At 47.0% G+C, this 16,584-nt stretch overlaps 1 long non-coding RNA gene across 1 annotated transcript in view; it reads left to right on the plus strand.

Annotated features, from left to right (window-relative positions):
* Positions 1-820: 820 nt before the first annotated feature.
* The window catches only part of LOC137658763 (uncharacterized), a 45,129-nt gene continuing 29,365 nt past the window's right edge, over positions 821-16,584 (plus strand). The window contains exon 1 of the long non-coding RNA XR_011047412.1: positions 821-1,038. This is a non-coding gene — a long non-coding RNA (uncharacterized lncRNA). The remainder of the gene's footprint in view (positions 1,039-16,584) is intronic.

A 16,584-nucleotide genomic window follows, 5' to 3' on the forward strand; every position in this document is an offset into this window, starting at 1 on the left:
AAAATCTCTCTCTCTCTCTCTCTCTCTCTCTCTCTCTCTCTCTCTCTCTCGAAGATTTTCAAATATTCACGCATCGTAAGTTGACTTTTGGTACAAGTTGACAATTACGACGCATACCAGATAAAATCTCTCTCTCTCTCTCTCTCTCTCTCTCTCTCTCTCATTAAGGAATAATTTTATTTCATGTTATTTAAATTTTTCACTACAGCTATTGCGTTTTGATAGTGACTGCTGTGTTGAGTTTCTCTGGGGCCACCCATATTGAGAGAGAGAGAGAGAGAGAGAGAGAGAGAGAGAGAGAGAGAGAGAGAGAGAGAGAGAGAGAGAGAGAGAGAGAGAGAGTGTGTGTGTGTGAATGGTGTATATGTGTGTATTATGTAAAAATAAAGTAAAAACCAGGTAAGTTTTCTGCTGTGATGATTAAACAATATCCTTTGAACATTTCTTTTCCTTTAATTTTACAAATTGTAACATTTTAATATGCGTAATATTAGATGATCATTTATGTAACTCATCGTTATCATTGCATAAAGTATTGTTATATTATGCGACGCACCGTGTTCTTCATTTGTTTCTTTCCTTTTCGGGCCTTTTGTCAGCGTAAAACTAACTGGAACATAATAAAAATTGTATATTTTATCATCAGAAGTATGTATGCACATCTTTCTGAATTTTGATGAGCTAATATAAATTTTCTTTGTATTTTTAATGGTAGTATTTATATTATTTATCGATGAAAATATGAAATATTCACATTTTCTTAAAAGTTTTATCACCAAACGAACCAGGTAAACAAAAACGATGTTTGTAACAGCTGAAGGCTAGTGTATTCTGTCCTATCTACAATTCCGTCTTCGTGGGTCGTAGTCACCAAGTCCAACCAAGAATCCAAGATGGCGACAAAAGATCCTTGGCACACTTTTGTGCTCTTCAACCTTGTCCTTCAAGTACAACAGTCATCCTTCAACCTTGTGTTTGACCAATAACTTCGAGTGTGAAGTCGCAACACTACTATTGGTAACGTAATGAAGGCAGTTGGTAAGATATATATTCCTAAAGGGTAAATTGTTTTGCATTTGTGATTCTGGTGTTTTGTTAAATTATCGATTTATTTGAGGTATTTCTTATTTAACCGGTTGATATGCTCAATCTTGACTGTGAATTTAAGCCAGAAGTTAAACTTCACACACGAACAGCCAACAGTGTAATTTTTAAGATAGCTGTTATTTTTTTTTTATATATTTAACAGAAATAATGTAAAATAATACTCTAAATTACCTACATTAAGGTCGAATTGGTAAATGTCACTTTGTAATATAAGGTCAAATTGTTTAGTTACAGCAAAGAAAAAAAAAAACAGTACACTCGTGAGTCAGATCAAGTTGGGGGGGGGGGGGCTTTTTGAATCCGGTAAAATTATAGTTACGGACAGGAAAACATTTCAAATAGTGTTCTCCTGTAGTAAAGAACGTGATTTAACTGAATTTGATCTTCATTATAACAACAAACAAACAGAAAAACCAGTTCGTATTTATATGCTGTGAAAAATGTGTCCTTTTCCAAGAAAACGGACATTTTTTTTTTGTAGGAAAAAGCTTTTTTTTTTAGTAGGAAAGTTGTTCCCGTCCAAAACTATAGAGTCCTTTCAATACACGTCATCAAACTTCCGGTCCGCCATCTTGGAGGGCATACAAAGACGCGTTCAGTGAATAGCTATGGTTGAGCTGTTGAATATTTAGCCATTTCATCACATTCACATTCACACAATGCCCAGTTTTTGCGCTATTGTTGGCTGTGGGAATCGAGGACGAAGAGATGACAAGAGTTTCTACCGCATACCGGCAGTTATTCAGAATCAGGACAAAGATACAGAAGAATTATCCAAGTGCAGACGTGACTTGTGGTTGACCAGAATATCACGGGCTGATCTACGTGAATCCTCACTACCCTAAGCACGTATCTGTTCTGATTATTTCATATCAGGTCAGTCTCGGCTAGGCCCTAAAAGTATCATTATTCCTGTGTAAACATGCTATATCCGATCGCATGGGTGACTTCACAAGTATCATCGTCAGTTCAGTGTGTAGTGTGTGTGTGGGGGAGGGGGCATCTCAATTTTTAAACATCAAAAGGGGCATCTCAGATTTACAAAACAAAAATTAAAAGCGCCCATATTGGCTATATTAACAAAGGCTACTTACCTAGGTCTCTCTTTCGCCAAGGTGCTCATGCCTATATATAATTAAGTGTATATTTATATTTATTTTAATTTGTGTATTAGATTGTGCAGACATACAGGCCTATGTGATGAATAAACATTGATTATAAATAATAATAATATCTTAAAGCTGGTTTAACCCGAAGGGGTCTTCAGCTTATATATGAAACATCGAAAAAATAATTAAACTTGCGCATTTAATAGCAAGGAGGCAAAACGATCATCCAAGAGCATTACAATAGAGTTTGTCCATCATATGTTTATATGTATATAAGAAATTATAGCATTTGTAACCAAACACAAACACAATGGTTAGGCATGAACTGATAAAGATTTGACATAATAATGCAAAACTTTTACATACATTTTGACAATAAAAAATTATAATACACAAGGTTAGGCTAAATGATCAATATTAGCATTATAATTATAAACACTCTCTTCATCGGCCCAGTGTTTATCTAATTTTGGACTTAAAAGCATTAAAGGGAAAAACAACAAATTCTGGAAGCAGATTATTCAATGGAAATGTATGCCCACTCATGTTCTGGGTTGGCCGACAGTACCAAGTAGTTCACCATATCAATGTATGAAATACTGGGAAAATCCTCAATATTTTGACTGAATGAATTCTGCATCTGGTATGGATCTAGGCCATCAATTAGATCGAGTTTCTGCTTGTAAAAACGCTTATCATCACCCGACAATTGTTTGACAAAGTCGCTCTCATTGTCCATATTCGCTGTAGCAGCCGCCATGTTTTCGCTTTGTATGCCCTCCAGCATGGCCGCCGGCGATTCCCAGTGACGTCATTGAAAGCACTCTATAGTAAAACCTTCAATCCCCCCTCCCTCTAAGATTACAAAAACTGCAAGGATAAATATTTATCCTGTAACCTTGACTTATTCAGATACTTTTGACGAGCGACAGTATCAGCTTAAGAGGGTTGAAATCATCCCTAATCCAAACTAGGATGCTATGTCTTAGGTTAGGTTAGGGTTAAGAGGTCAGGTTTGATCTTTTATAGTGTCAGTGCAGAGATAGAGAGAGATCAGGGTTTGTAAACTAATGGCAAATTTATTACAGTATTTTATATATGATAAAAATATTTTTTACATTGATTCGTTCTTAATTTTAGTAGGAAGGGAAAAACCTAGTATGTGGGTTAAATTACCGCCATAGAAGATTAGCAGTTGTATTAAGCCATCATTAATAATGTCAAGAGAGGTACAGTAACCAAAATGATTGATTAGTAAATGATTACTATATTAAGGGTTGTGGTGGCCTATTGGTAGCGTCCTCGCCTGGTGATTGCCAGACTGGGGTTCAAGTCCTGCTCAAACTCGTTAGTTCCTGTGGTTGCTGCAACCTCACCATCCGTGTGAGCTAAGGATGGCGTTTGGGGGGAGCCTAAAGGTCTATCTGCGGAGTCATCAGCAGCCATTGCCTGACCCTCCTTGGTCCTAGCTTGGGTGGAGAGGGGCTTGGGCACTGATCATATCTATATATGGGCAGACTTTAGGGCATTGTCCTGGTTGATAGAGCAGTGTCACTGTCCCATGCCTCAGTCCTTCATGAATGGCCTTTAAACCTTCAAGAAATATTTTCAAGAAATCCCTGAATTTTGTATGTTAGGCTGTCATTTAGTATTTGCATTTAGAAAACTTGTCTATGTTGCTGTTTTATAAAAATATCTGCGAAATAAAATCAGTATTTATAATATTGTCGTCTATGTAATTGAATTATGTGATCATGAATTCTACTTGACAGACAGTATGACACTTTGATAACTGTTAACTGTTACATTGAGATTATTATAATGGTTGATATAGGTGCATGGATTGGCAAATGTTAACTGTATTACCGTTAGTGTTTCAAAAGTAATGTTCCTAAGTTAGTTACTATCCTTCGTCCTTTGATATAGCATTCGCATTTGTAATTTTCCATTGTTAATCTGGTGTTCATACAGTACTAAATATAAGCCTATGTCATATTGAGTCTTATATCCTTAGAAACTGTGCTTGGTGCACCGTAAATTAATTGTGGAGTTTAGTGTTATAATTTTAAGTCTGTTGTATCTCACATGTTATTTTCCTTATAGTGTATTGATGAACTGGATATCAGTTTATGATTTGGCTTCAATTAGTTCTTACCAGGGTCTCCTGGAATTACTCTGGGAGCTATTTTTTTTTTCTAGGCTTCCTTCTCCTGCCCATACCCTTGAGCAGAGATAAGCTTTGTAGTTTGGTCAGGTGCATGCTGCTGACAGGGCCTTGACACAATACATCGGTTCCGATGCTGAACCCAATTATAGACCAAAGTGTTGGTTTATTCGACTGGTTCAAAGGTTTAAAGGCTACTCATGAATGGCAGAGGCAAAGGACAGTGACATTGCCTTAGCAAGCAGGGCAATGCCCTAGAGACTAACCATATATACATATAATCAGTGCCCAAGCTCCCTCTCCACCCAAGCTAGGACCAAAGAAGGCCAGGCAATGGCTGGTGATGACTTGAGCAGATAGATCTATAGGCTTCCCCAAACTCCCAATCCTTAACCCACAAGGATTGAGAGGTTGCAGGGACCAAACCACGTCTGGTGATCACCAGGCAGAGATATTACCAATAAGGCCACCACAACCTCGTTCAAGATCGTCATGCACCTCTCCCCTTTCCATTCTGTAGCTGAGTAGTTACTTAGGCAGAAGTTCTTCCTTGTATTTTTCACCTTGCTTGGGATAGAAAAAAAAAAAGAAAAAAAAAGCACCTTATCCGGGAACTACAGTAGTACCTTCATGGTTGGTCGACTGGTCCTGTATTGATTAAAGAACCAACACCATATACCATGTGAAAAGAGAATTTACCTTCAGTTATGATCCAGGAATTGTCACAGGTCCTTTCTAACTCATCAGTAAGGATTCAACACTAGTAAATGAAATATTAGAAAGGAATATAAAACAAAACTTGCATGGTATGGAATACAATACCTTTATTCACAACCTTGTTAACAAGAAAATTTAAATTTGTTCCATAACTGGAACATAAACCTACGCTATATATTTAGGGGTATTACTTTCGGCGAAGCTGAAATGATGAGCAATTAAGATTTAGCGAGGGTTAACAACCTATACCGCTACTTAGCGGGGGTTGGGGGCTTAGCTAGCTGATAATCCTGCACACACACCAGTGATTTACCTCCACTTTACTTTTGGCCGAAATTGATACCCCTACTAAGAAAAAGCCGATGCAACCTCAGGAGCCTCAGGGTACCTTTCGTTCAAAAGGATCCAAAGGCTTCAGAGGCAACGGCAAGAAATCCCAGCGACGCTTCCGCTAGAGAGGGCAATCCTCCGACCTGTCCACCGGTGTGGGGATGCTTGAGCAGCAGATGGCGACAGTGGATGGAACTGGTAGCGAACCCCTGGTCCGTTTCCGTTCTCAGAAGGGGATATATTGTCCCTTTCATCAACTATCCCCCTTTCCTTGCTCATCCACCATTGACACCAGAGTCCTATGCACCTGGACAAGGACCTCTGGGCCGAAATCCAGACTATGTTGGAGGATGATGCTCTCCAAGAGATCAAGGACAGGTCCCCAGGCTTCTACAGGCGCATTTGTCTTGTGAAAAAGGCGTCTGGAGGCTGGAGACTAGTCATCAACCTCTCTGCACTGAACATGTTTGTCGAACAAACTCCTTTCAAGATGGAGGCCCCTCAGACGATCAGACAGGCAATCAGACCATGGGATTTCTTGATCTCGGTTGATCTGAATGATGCATACTTCCAGATCCCAGTCCACTCAGCATCAAGGAAGTACCTCCGTGTTATGTCGGCAAATCTGGTATACTAATACAAAGTGCTGTGCTTCGGCCTGTCGATAGCATCCCAAGTGTTCACAAGGCTCACAGTCAAGGGATACACCTTTTCAGGTACCTCGACAATTGGCTGATACTGGCAGACTCGAGAGAAACCCTTCTCCACCGAGACAAACTTCTCAAACTTTGTCAGGATCTGGGGATCCTGATAACCTACGAGAAGTCACATCTAGAGCCAATACAAGAATGTTATACCTAGGGATGAATATTAAGACCAGACTAGGCAAGATCTTCCAGTCCGAGGAAAGAGCAAGAAAGTTGAGGAATGTAGCTCAACCATTCTTCTCGGAGACCATGCTACCAGCTCATCTATGGTAGCAATGGTAGGGCACTTAACCTCTCTCGAGAAGTTAGTCCCACACAGTATACTTCGTCTAAGGTCTCTACAGTGGCGACTAAAGTCCCACTGGGCACAACAGAATGACTCAGCATCCACGCTAGTGCCGATAAGTCCAGAGCAGCAGAGAGACCTGCGGTGGTGGGTATCCGACACCAACCTCTTCCGGGGCGTCGATATCCTCTCTCCACCCCGGGATTTGATGCTCTTCACAGACACGTCAAAAGAAGGGTGGCGGCCTCACCTGTCACACCTGACGGCTTCAGGCCTATGGTCAGAATCCGAAAGGTCATGCCACATAAACCTCCAAGAGATGAGGGCAGCTCCTTTCAAGGCACGCAGTAGTACTAATGAGCGACCACACTACGGTAGTGCCCCACATTAACAATCAAGGAGGTACCTTTTCACAGCTCCTTTGCCAGCTGGCTGTGGAAATGCTAAAATGGACGGAAGAAAATTCAGTAACCTCATCAGGCCGCTTCATCACGGGCAAGAAGAACATCTTGGCAGACAATCTGAGCACGAAGTCTCAGATAGTGGGTTCCAAATGGTCTTTGGATCAACAGATAGCCAACAAAGTTTTGACTTTACGATGTCTCTCAACTGGAAGCTTCCGATATATTGTTCCCCTGTGCTGGACCCTCAAGCGGTCTGGCATGATGCATTCCAGCACAAATGGGACAATCTGGACATCTACGCATTTCCCCCCCTTCTGCCTAGTAAGAAGGTTACTGAACAGAATCCGGGAATCGCACAACCTTCAGATGACCCTGATAGCTCTGCTCTGGCAACATATGGAATGGTTCACAGACCTTCTATATCTGCTAGTCGAGACACCCTGCGAGCTACCACTTTGTCCAGAGCTTCTCAGACAATCACACAGCGAGATCTTCCACAGGCCGGTGAAATCACTTCAACTTCGCGCGTGGAGGTTATCCAGCAGCTCCTCGCAAGGAAAGGCTTTTCGGAGCCGGTTGCAAGTCCACCTCGGCTTGGCCCTCTATCAGGCCATGTGCACAATCTTCTGTGGTTGGTCTTCTCAGTGCCTCTGTTCCAGCAATAGCGAAGTTCTTGTTGTACCTCAAGGAGGAAAAGCGCCTTTAAGTGTCGACGGTGAAAGGCTATCGCTCGGCCTTAAGCCTCGTCTTTGAACTGAATGGCGTCAACATTTCTTTCTCGAGAGAATTGTCTCTTCTCGTACGAAACTTTGAGCGGACTTGCCTTCATTCGGAAGTCAGACCACCCCCAAGGAATGTAGTAAGGGTTCTACGTTCCTTGAAAGGAGCACCTTATGAACCTCTTTGTCAGGCCTCCAACAGAGACCTGACACTTAAGACTGCTTTCCCAGTAGCACTGGCCTCTGTAAAGAGAGTCAGCGAGCTACTCGGTCTCTCCTACGACATCGCTCATTTAAGGGGATGGGGGCAGGTTACACTCAGTTTCGTACCAGAGTTTGTAGCCAAAACTCATTATCCGTCGGTAGTGGATCCTAGATTCGGGCCCTTTCAGATTGAGTGTCTCCGTTCCATAACCAATGATCCTGATCAGCTGTTACTTTGGCCTGTATGTGTGCTGAGGCTATACTCTGAGCGAACAGGAGGATGCCGTCGTCTCGACAAACTCTTCGTCAGCATGGGGAGGACGAAGCTACACATCACGAGGAATTCCATCTCTTTATGGATCCGTCAAGTCATCGAGCGAGTCATAGAATCAACGGATCATTGCCCCTGCGCACACTACGTGAAAGCTATAGGCACCTCACTATTGTTGAAAAAGAACTTTTCAGTCACGCATGTACTACAGGCAGGTGTCTGGAAACGCCAGACTACCTTTACTGCCCATTACCTGCAAGACATCATACACAAGGCCCTAGACACATTCTTGCTAGGTCCAGTGGTGGCAGCACAAAATGTGGTATAAACCTCAGCTCCCTTGTAGGACAAGTATCAGTTGATCGAGGGCGGACGTTACTCGCAAGCAAGCCTGGAATGAATGAATGAGTGAGTGACTAGCATACTTCATTCTTCAGTTTTCCCACTCTCATGGGGTCACAGTATCTGAGAGCCTCTGCGCAAGCTGACCTTGTCTAACTGTGGGTTAGTATCCTTTTATTTTGAGCAGCCTCAGTTGTCATTGACAACTAGTTGTTTTTCCCATCTCCCTAGCTGAGCGGGGTTTTCGGTGACATCTGGAACAATAATCTGCTATACACGACCATATTATTGTACCAATGTTAACCGGCAGGATCCCTCAGCCGCAACTCCAATGAGTATCCTGAGGCTTCCCGGGACATTAGACCAACCAATTGGACCTGGACTACCACCCTCATGAAGGTTAGTCCCTACTAAAGAGGACATAATGGTTTGTATTTTGTGTCAACAAATAATAAATAAGGAATCAATTTGTATTTTTCCTAACTTACAAACATATAGTCCTCTTTACACATACTGTGCCCGCCAACACCTACCCCCTAGAAGTCCTGCGAAATTTTAAAGTGACGTCTGGTCGCCGGTATGCGGCGAACGGGCGAGTGGTCACCCAATCCCCCCCCCTTACCACTAACTAGTGAAAGGAGGGAGCTCAGTAGTAGAAAAAGCTATCTGCTAGTTTTCAGCTTCGCCGAAATTGATACCCTAATAAAGAGGACTACAGGTTTGTATGTCAGAAAATATACAAATTGATTCCTAATTTGTTATTTGTTCCGACACAGATACAAACCTTTGCTATTTATAGGGTATTACTTTCGGCAGCGCTGAAAACCAGCCAAGACAATTTTAGTGAGGGATTATTACCCCATCCGCTAGTTAGCGGGAGGGGGTTGGGGTAGACTGGCTACCCCGCTCACTCACACCTGTCGGTTGAGTAACCACTTTTGCTTTTGGCTCGGTAGAGTGCGGACATGTCGTCTCTCTCTCCCGTTAAACAAACTGCCTTGACTTTATTACTTTTCCTTTTTCTTTTGTGTGTATCTGTGTGTGATTGGTTATTGTCCCGCTATGCGGACATGTCCAGGGATTGAAGGCCGCCGCTGCTGTACCTTCATGTCGTTTGTGGAGACGGACCCACACCCTTTATGCCCGGCTTGCCGGGGAACTCAGTGTTCGTGGGACAACACCTGTTCCGAGTGTAGGGAGTGGCCTGCCTCCCATTGGGAGAGGTTTGCGCTTAAGAAGAAGTCGTCTAAACGTGAATCTTCGCTTTCGGGGTCTTCCTCAAAATCGAAGAAATCGCGGGCTTCTGCTTCCTGTACGCCCAAATCTCTGCCCGAAGCTAATCCTCGACCAGGCCCTTCCGGGGCACGGTCGAGCAGCAGCGCAGGGCTTGTGACTCCAGGTCAACCCTGTGGGATAGACGAAGGTGGCGGCTCCCCTAGTGAGTCGGCTCCTTCACTTCCCCCAGGGAGCGCCTGTTCCTTTCCAGACCTTGTGTCTTTGTAGCCATCACTGGGCGTCTATGGTCCTACAAAGGAAGTTCTCCTCGAACTCCTCCGAAGGGGAGCAAGGAGAAGGCGGTGGTCATCTCCTTCCTCTGCAGAGGTCGATCCTCCTCTTCTGGACGCAGGCGCTGTTACCATCGGTCAGGTCGAGAGTCTGGTTCCGATGCCGAGGAGTTAGTTAACCCACCAGGGGCAGTGGCAGGGCTCTCTCCAATGCAAGTTTACCCTTCGGGGAACATATCTCTCGTTCGCGAGAGATTACCTCTGTACATCGGCAATCTCCTTACGCTTTAGGTTCTCCTCTAGGGGCGGAAAGAGAACCTTGTTATAAGCGTAGTTCTCCTTTGGGTGAACTCTCCTCCCCTGCGGAGGAATTATCTGTAGACCCTAATCAGTCTTCCCCTCGGGTGGAGTCTGTTGAACGTTCCTCTCCAGAGGTTTGTAGAGTGGGGGGATGGGTAACCCCTCTCCACCCCGTACGTTCTCCTCCTCGGGCTGTGAGGCGACGTCTTTTTGAACCTGCTGGTTCTCCTCACGTTGACCCTTTGGTGTCTCGTGACGATCACCCTTTGGGCTGGCGTGATCGTGAGCCTTCGGGCTCTCGTCATGTTGATCTTGCAGGTTCTGAAGACAGCAGGAGTCCTTCGGGCTGACCCTTCGGGCTCTCGTGCCTTGAAACCTTCGGGTTTCTGTTATGTTGAACCCTCGGGCTCTCGTAATGATGGTAATGTTGAACCTCCGGGTTCTCGTACCGTCAGTCACGTTGATCCTTCGCGGTCTTGTGTTACGTTGACCCATCGGGATCTCGTAACCCGAGTTACGCTGAACCCTTGGGCCCTCGTAACTTTAGTCACGCTAACACTTTGGTGTTTTGTGACAGAGAAACTAAGGTTTCTCATTGCGTTGATCCTTCGGGTTCGCGCAACACAGTTCACGCTGAGAACGTGTTCTCGTGACCATAGTCATTCTTTCTATGACAGAGAGTTTTCAAACTCTCGTGTTGATCGTTCGCGCTCACACATCACAAGCTATCGTGAACCTTCGGGTGAGCCAAGCAGCGAGTTCTCTCACCAACCTGAGAGCTCTCCCTTGCACGACCGACTTGGGGCGCACGACCAACTTGTCGCATGCAAACAAAATGGCGAACATGGCGCGCAGGTTCATCCTATGGCGCGCCATATGCGCTAACATCCTGTTGCTCGCCATGCGTTCGAACAACCGGTTGCGCTCCATGCGCGCGAACAACCTACTGCGCGCCATTCGCGTGAACAACCTTATGCATGCCATGCGCACGAACAAGCTTGTGCGTGCCATGCGCGCAAACCACATTATACGCGCCAGGTGCGCGAACAACCTTATGCGCGCCACGAGCGCGAAAAAGGTACTCGCAATCGGGAAGGGCGCACGCACGAGCACCCTTCCGCCTACCAACAGTTCGGCGCACGACCATCTTGGCACTCACAATCAGTCTCTCAAGCCCCTTAGGCCTCAACAGAGACAACAGTCGCCTGCGCGACCGAACCCAGATCCTATCCCTAAGGGTAGGCCTGTGCCGATCTTGCCTGTAGGGAAGCCTCCCTCAGACAAGAGGGTTAGGAAACCTGCCCAGGTCCCTAAACCCAGGGAGCAGTGCCTTCCTAAGGAGACCTCCCCTTTAGTTCCTCGGGAGCCCGTGACCCCCCGTGGCTTAGCACCTTATTTGATGTAATGCGCCAAGCCATGAAAGGAGTTGTTCCCCGCTCCCAGTCCTTAGGTGACACACCTAGGATCCCTTTATCGCCTCCTTTCTTCCCAGGGTCCTCTCCTCCCTCCGATCCTAGGAGGAGTTCGGAAGATTCCGCACAAGCAGGTCCTTCTGGCAAGGGGAGACGGTCATCCCCTCGCAAAAAACATCTGGAGGAGATTAGGCATGAACCTCAGGGTAGCCCCCCAAGGAGGATAGGGTTACTTCCTATGGAGACTCCTTCCGTCCTTTACCGGTCGAGATAGTGTCTAAGGAGGCACGACCTGCGACCGGACGGGACTCACCTCGTACGGCAACGGACTTACATTCCACCTGTAAGCCAACGGAGTCCTCTAGGCCCTTGGGGACAGAGGACCTCCAGCCTCGGGGGAGGGAACCGAAGGATTTGTTCACCATCCCCAAATCCTCGGCCAGGCTTCCTTCCTCACTGCCTCCCAGGCAGCCGGAAGCGAGCACCTCCTCTGCAGTCTCCCTATCCCCAGTCTATCCAGTTGATGACTTTCACCCACTCCGGGCTCCTATGAATGAGAGCTTGGACGTGGAAGGGCAGAGCGATCTCGCGGACGACGCTCTGCCAGCAGCCGCTATCCCTAAGCTTACAGAGGTTGAGAGGAAGGAGTTGGAACACGCCTTCTGGCAGGTCCTAGCCTGCATCCGTTCCATCAATGGACTTCCAGATCCATCGGCAGCCCCTCTAGATGGAAAAGAAACAGTCCTTGACCAGTTCTATGGCACTCGGAAATCTCATAGGACCAGTGCAGCTTTGCCCTGGTCAAAGGGGCTGAAGAGTGCCAAACAAAAGGCAGTGTCCCAGGCAACTGGGTCCACCTCCTCTCTCCACTCCAGCTCGTTCTCCAAGCTCCTACCTCCTCCGTATGTGTTTCAGAGGAGGTACTACGAGATCCTCGGGGAATCTCTTCCAACGCTGCCTCTCGACCACTCTATAGAGGCACTCTCGAAGGCCACACCATTTGAAAAACTTATGGGACTTCCAGTCTCCTTTTCGGCCTCAAAAATCCTAAACCAGGAGAAGGTGGCGAAGTACGCCATGCAGGCTAATTCGTGGCTGGATTTCTGGTTAATCCTTAGGACAACTAATGCGGTCTAAAGACCTGTCTCGGGAGTCCTCCAGGAAGTCTTTGGAGACTTTCCTATTGTCTGGCACTCGGGCCATCGAGTTCCTCTCCCATCAGGTTGTGAAACTTTGGGCCAACACTATCCTGAAGAAGAGAGATGCCGGCATAGGCAAGTTCCATAGACATTTCCCTCAGGCCGAAGTAGCGAGACTGAGATTTGCTCCTTTCGAGGGTTCGAGGGCAATTCTTTGTTCCATCCCGAGGATGTCGAGCGGGTGGCAGAGAGGTGGAGGAAGTCCAGTCAGGACTCCCTCATCCAAAAGGTCTTAACAGGTAGACCTTACCCCTCTCAGCCACAGCAGAAAGCACAGCAAAATCCGCAACCGAAAAGGGGCAGAGACCCAAAACAGCAGGGTAAAAAGGGTGCAAAACATGCCTTTCACGGCAAAAAGTCCTTTCGTGGAGGAAAGGGTAAGAAGGGATCCGGCCGAGGCCGGTCCCAATAAGACAGGCAATCCTCCCATTTGCCCACCTGTGGGGGGATGCCTGCAAAGCCGCTGGCAGAGGTGGCTTCACCACGGGGCCGAACCCTGGACGGTTGAGGTGATTCGTTCAGGGTATCGTATCCCGTTCACGCTCTCTCTCCCTCCACTGACTCGAGTGCCGATTCTATCGAACTCCTGTGCGAAGGGATCAGCACAGGAGTTTGCACTCAGGGCAGAAGTCCAGTCCATGTTGGAGAAGGACGCTCTCCAGGAGGTCCTCGACGGGTCCCCAGGCTTCTACAGACGACTCTTTCTTGTGAAAAAGGCGTCTGGAGACTAGTCATCGACCTCTCGGCCCTGAACAGGTTTGTCGAACAGACACCTTTGAGGATGGAGACGGCCGACATAGTCAGACAAGCGATAAGACCCCAGGACTTCATGTGCACTCTAGATCTAAAGGACTCATACTTCCAGATCCCAATTCACCCGTCTTCCAGGAAGTATCTGAGATTCATGTTCAATTGGAAGCATTACCAGTTCAGGGTATAGTGTTTCGGTCTTTCTACAGCACCCCAGGTATTCACGAGAGTATTCGCCCTAGTATCGTCTTCGGCTCACAGAGTCGGCATCCGTCTCCTAAGATACTTGGACGACTGGCAGATTCTGGCAGACTCGGAGGCGGCCCTTCTCCGTCACTAAGACGAGCTTCTAAGGTTTTGCCAGGATCTGGGGATCGTGGTAAACCACGAGAAGTCTCGACTGCTCCGCTCTCAAGAACTGGTATACCTAGGCATGCGATTAGACACCCTAAGGCACAAAGCGTTTCCATCAGACGAAAGGATCCAGAGACTGAGGGAGATAGCACAGGTCTTCCTCAGTCGGGAAGAGCTCCCGGCGCAGTATTGGCTTCGCCTTCTCGGTCACCTCTCTTCCCTGACCCGACTGGTCCCCAACAGTCGCCTCAGGATGAGATCCCTCCAGTGGCGACTAGAATCCCAGTGGAACCAACACTCCGATTCCCGGGATCACCTAGTCCGCATAGGGCTAGAGAAACAGTCGGACCTCAAGCGGTGGCTGGCGGAGACGAACCTCTGCAAAGGGGGCAATCTTCTCGTCTCCCCCCCAGAATTGATGCTTTTTTCGGATGCATCAAAAGAATGGTGGGGGCTCACATGCTGCACCATTACATCTCCGGCCAATGGTCCGAATCAGAAAGGTACCAGCACATAAATCTCTCGGAGATAAGGGCAGCCTTTCTGGCCCTCAAAAAGTTCCACCAGGTCCTGGCGGGGCACTCAGTGGTGTTGATGAGCGACAACACCAAGGTAGTAGCTTATCTAAGCAAACAGGGCGGTACCTTTTCGCAGCATTTGTGCCATCTTGCAGTAGAGATACTCAGATGGGCAGAGGATAACTCGGTGACTCTATCAGCTCGCTTCATTCCGGGCAAGCGGAATATGCTAGCAGACAAGCTGAGCAGAGTGACTCAGATAGTTGGTACTAAGTGGTCTTTGAATCCTCTGATAGCCAACAAAGTCCTGACTTTGTGGGGTTCCCCGACTGTGGATCTGTTCGCAACGGCCCTGAATTTCAGGCTCCCGTTGTACTGCTCCCCAGTCCCGGATCCCTAAGCTCTTTGGTAAGATGCTTTCCAACAACGGTGGATAAACTTGGTTGCTTACGCGTTTCCCCCGTTCTGTCTGATGAGAAAATGACCCTCATAGCTCCGGTATGGCATCACGCAGAATGGTTCCCGGACCTTCTGCATCTCCTCACGGAGATCCCGAGGGAGCTCCCTCCACAGCACAACCTCCTCAAACAACCACATGCCAACATCTTCTACAAAGCCGTAGCTTCGCTTCGACTTCACGCCTGGAGACTATCAAGCACCTCCTCACACAGAGAGGCTTTTCGCAACCAGTTGCGAAAAGAATGGCTGGACACCTCGGGAGATCCACAGAGGCAGTCTACCAAGCGAAGTGGTCAGTTTTCTGTGGTTGGTTTCATGGAAGGGGTATCTCTCCCCTCGATGCCTCTGTTCCAGCTATAGCGGAGTTTCTTGTACACCTTTGGGAGGTGCTTCTCTCGGTCTCGGCAGTCAAAGGCTACCGCTCAGCCTCGAGTCTCGCCTTTAGACTGAAAGTAGTCGATATTTCCTCCTCGTTGGAGCTTTCTTTGCTCATACGTAGTTACGAGCTTACTTGTCCCCAGGCAGAGCTAAGACCTCCCCCTGGAACGTGGTTTGGGTCCTCAGGTCTCTGAAGGGCTTCCCCTATGAACCACTACGCCAGGCCTCCGATCACCACCTCACGTGGAAGACGGTGTTCCTGCTCGCTCTGGCTTCGGCCAAGAGAGTCAGCGAACTTCATGGTCTATCTGCTGATGTCTTCCACTCTAGGAGAAGGGGGGAAGTAATCCTCAACTACGTCCCTGAGTTTGTAGCTAAGACTCAAAATCCGGGTGTGCCGGACTCCAGGTTTGGCCCATTTCGGATAGAGAGTCTTCGTTCTGTAACCGAAGATCCAGACCAACTGTTACGATGTCCAGTAAGGAGTCTGACGTGTTACTTAAGAAGAACAGCAAAAGCTCTCCCCTGTGTACAAGCACTTTTTGTCAGCACGGGGAAGGTCAAGAGGAGGGTCACGAGGAATACTATTTACTATTTCCTCCTGGATAATGAAAGTAATTGAATACACTCTCTATCCAGATCTTCCTCTGTCCAACCGACCCAGAGCTCATGACGTCAGAGGCATTGCAACGTCTCTGGCCTTCAAGAAGAATTTTTCTGTGGCACAGGTATTGCAACCGGACGTGTGGAAGCGTCAGACGACCTTCACATCCCACTACCTGAAAGACGTAACCTACAGGAGCATGGAAACCTTCTCCATTGGTCCTGTGGTGGCTGCACAACAAGTGATCTAATGCCTCAGGTTCCTTGATGGACAAGTAGCAGAGGGTTGAGGTTACCCGGATTAGTCTGGGGGTGAATGAAAAGAATGTGTGGCTCCCTTCTTTCTTTCCCTTTCTCCCCCCCCCCCCCTGGGGAAACAGCTCCGCAAGACCGAAGCATAGCTGACCTCACCCCTCTGCAGGTAAGATTCATTTCCCTTGTGCATCCTGAGTATGAATAAATACTTTGTTACGTCTCCAATACCTTGTGAGGGAGGGTATTGGATATGTCTTAGAACTCATGTATATCCTCGAGATCCTACGTAAAAACAAGCCATGAGTTTCTCTCACACAAGCTTCTGCAGGCCGCTATCATTGAGTTACCTTGTAACTACTTTGATTTTAGCGAGGGTAGGGTTCCTACTAATTAGATCAAAGATCAATTAGAGGGAACCCCAGGTCATGACCAAGGCCACTTGGTAGAACTTCCTCCCTCCTAAGAGTAAGTCACCCTATAAATAGCAAAGG

This window comes from Palaemon carinicauda, chromosome 19 (genome assembly GCF_036898095.1).
Source record: "Palaemon carinicauda isolate YSFRI2023 chromosome 19, ASM3689809v2, whole genome shotgun sequence".
Classification (NCBI taxonomy): domain Eukaryota; kingdom Metazoa; phylum Arthropoda; class Malacostraca; order Decapoda; family Palaemonidae; genus Palaemon; species Palaemon carinicauda.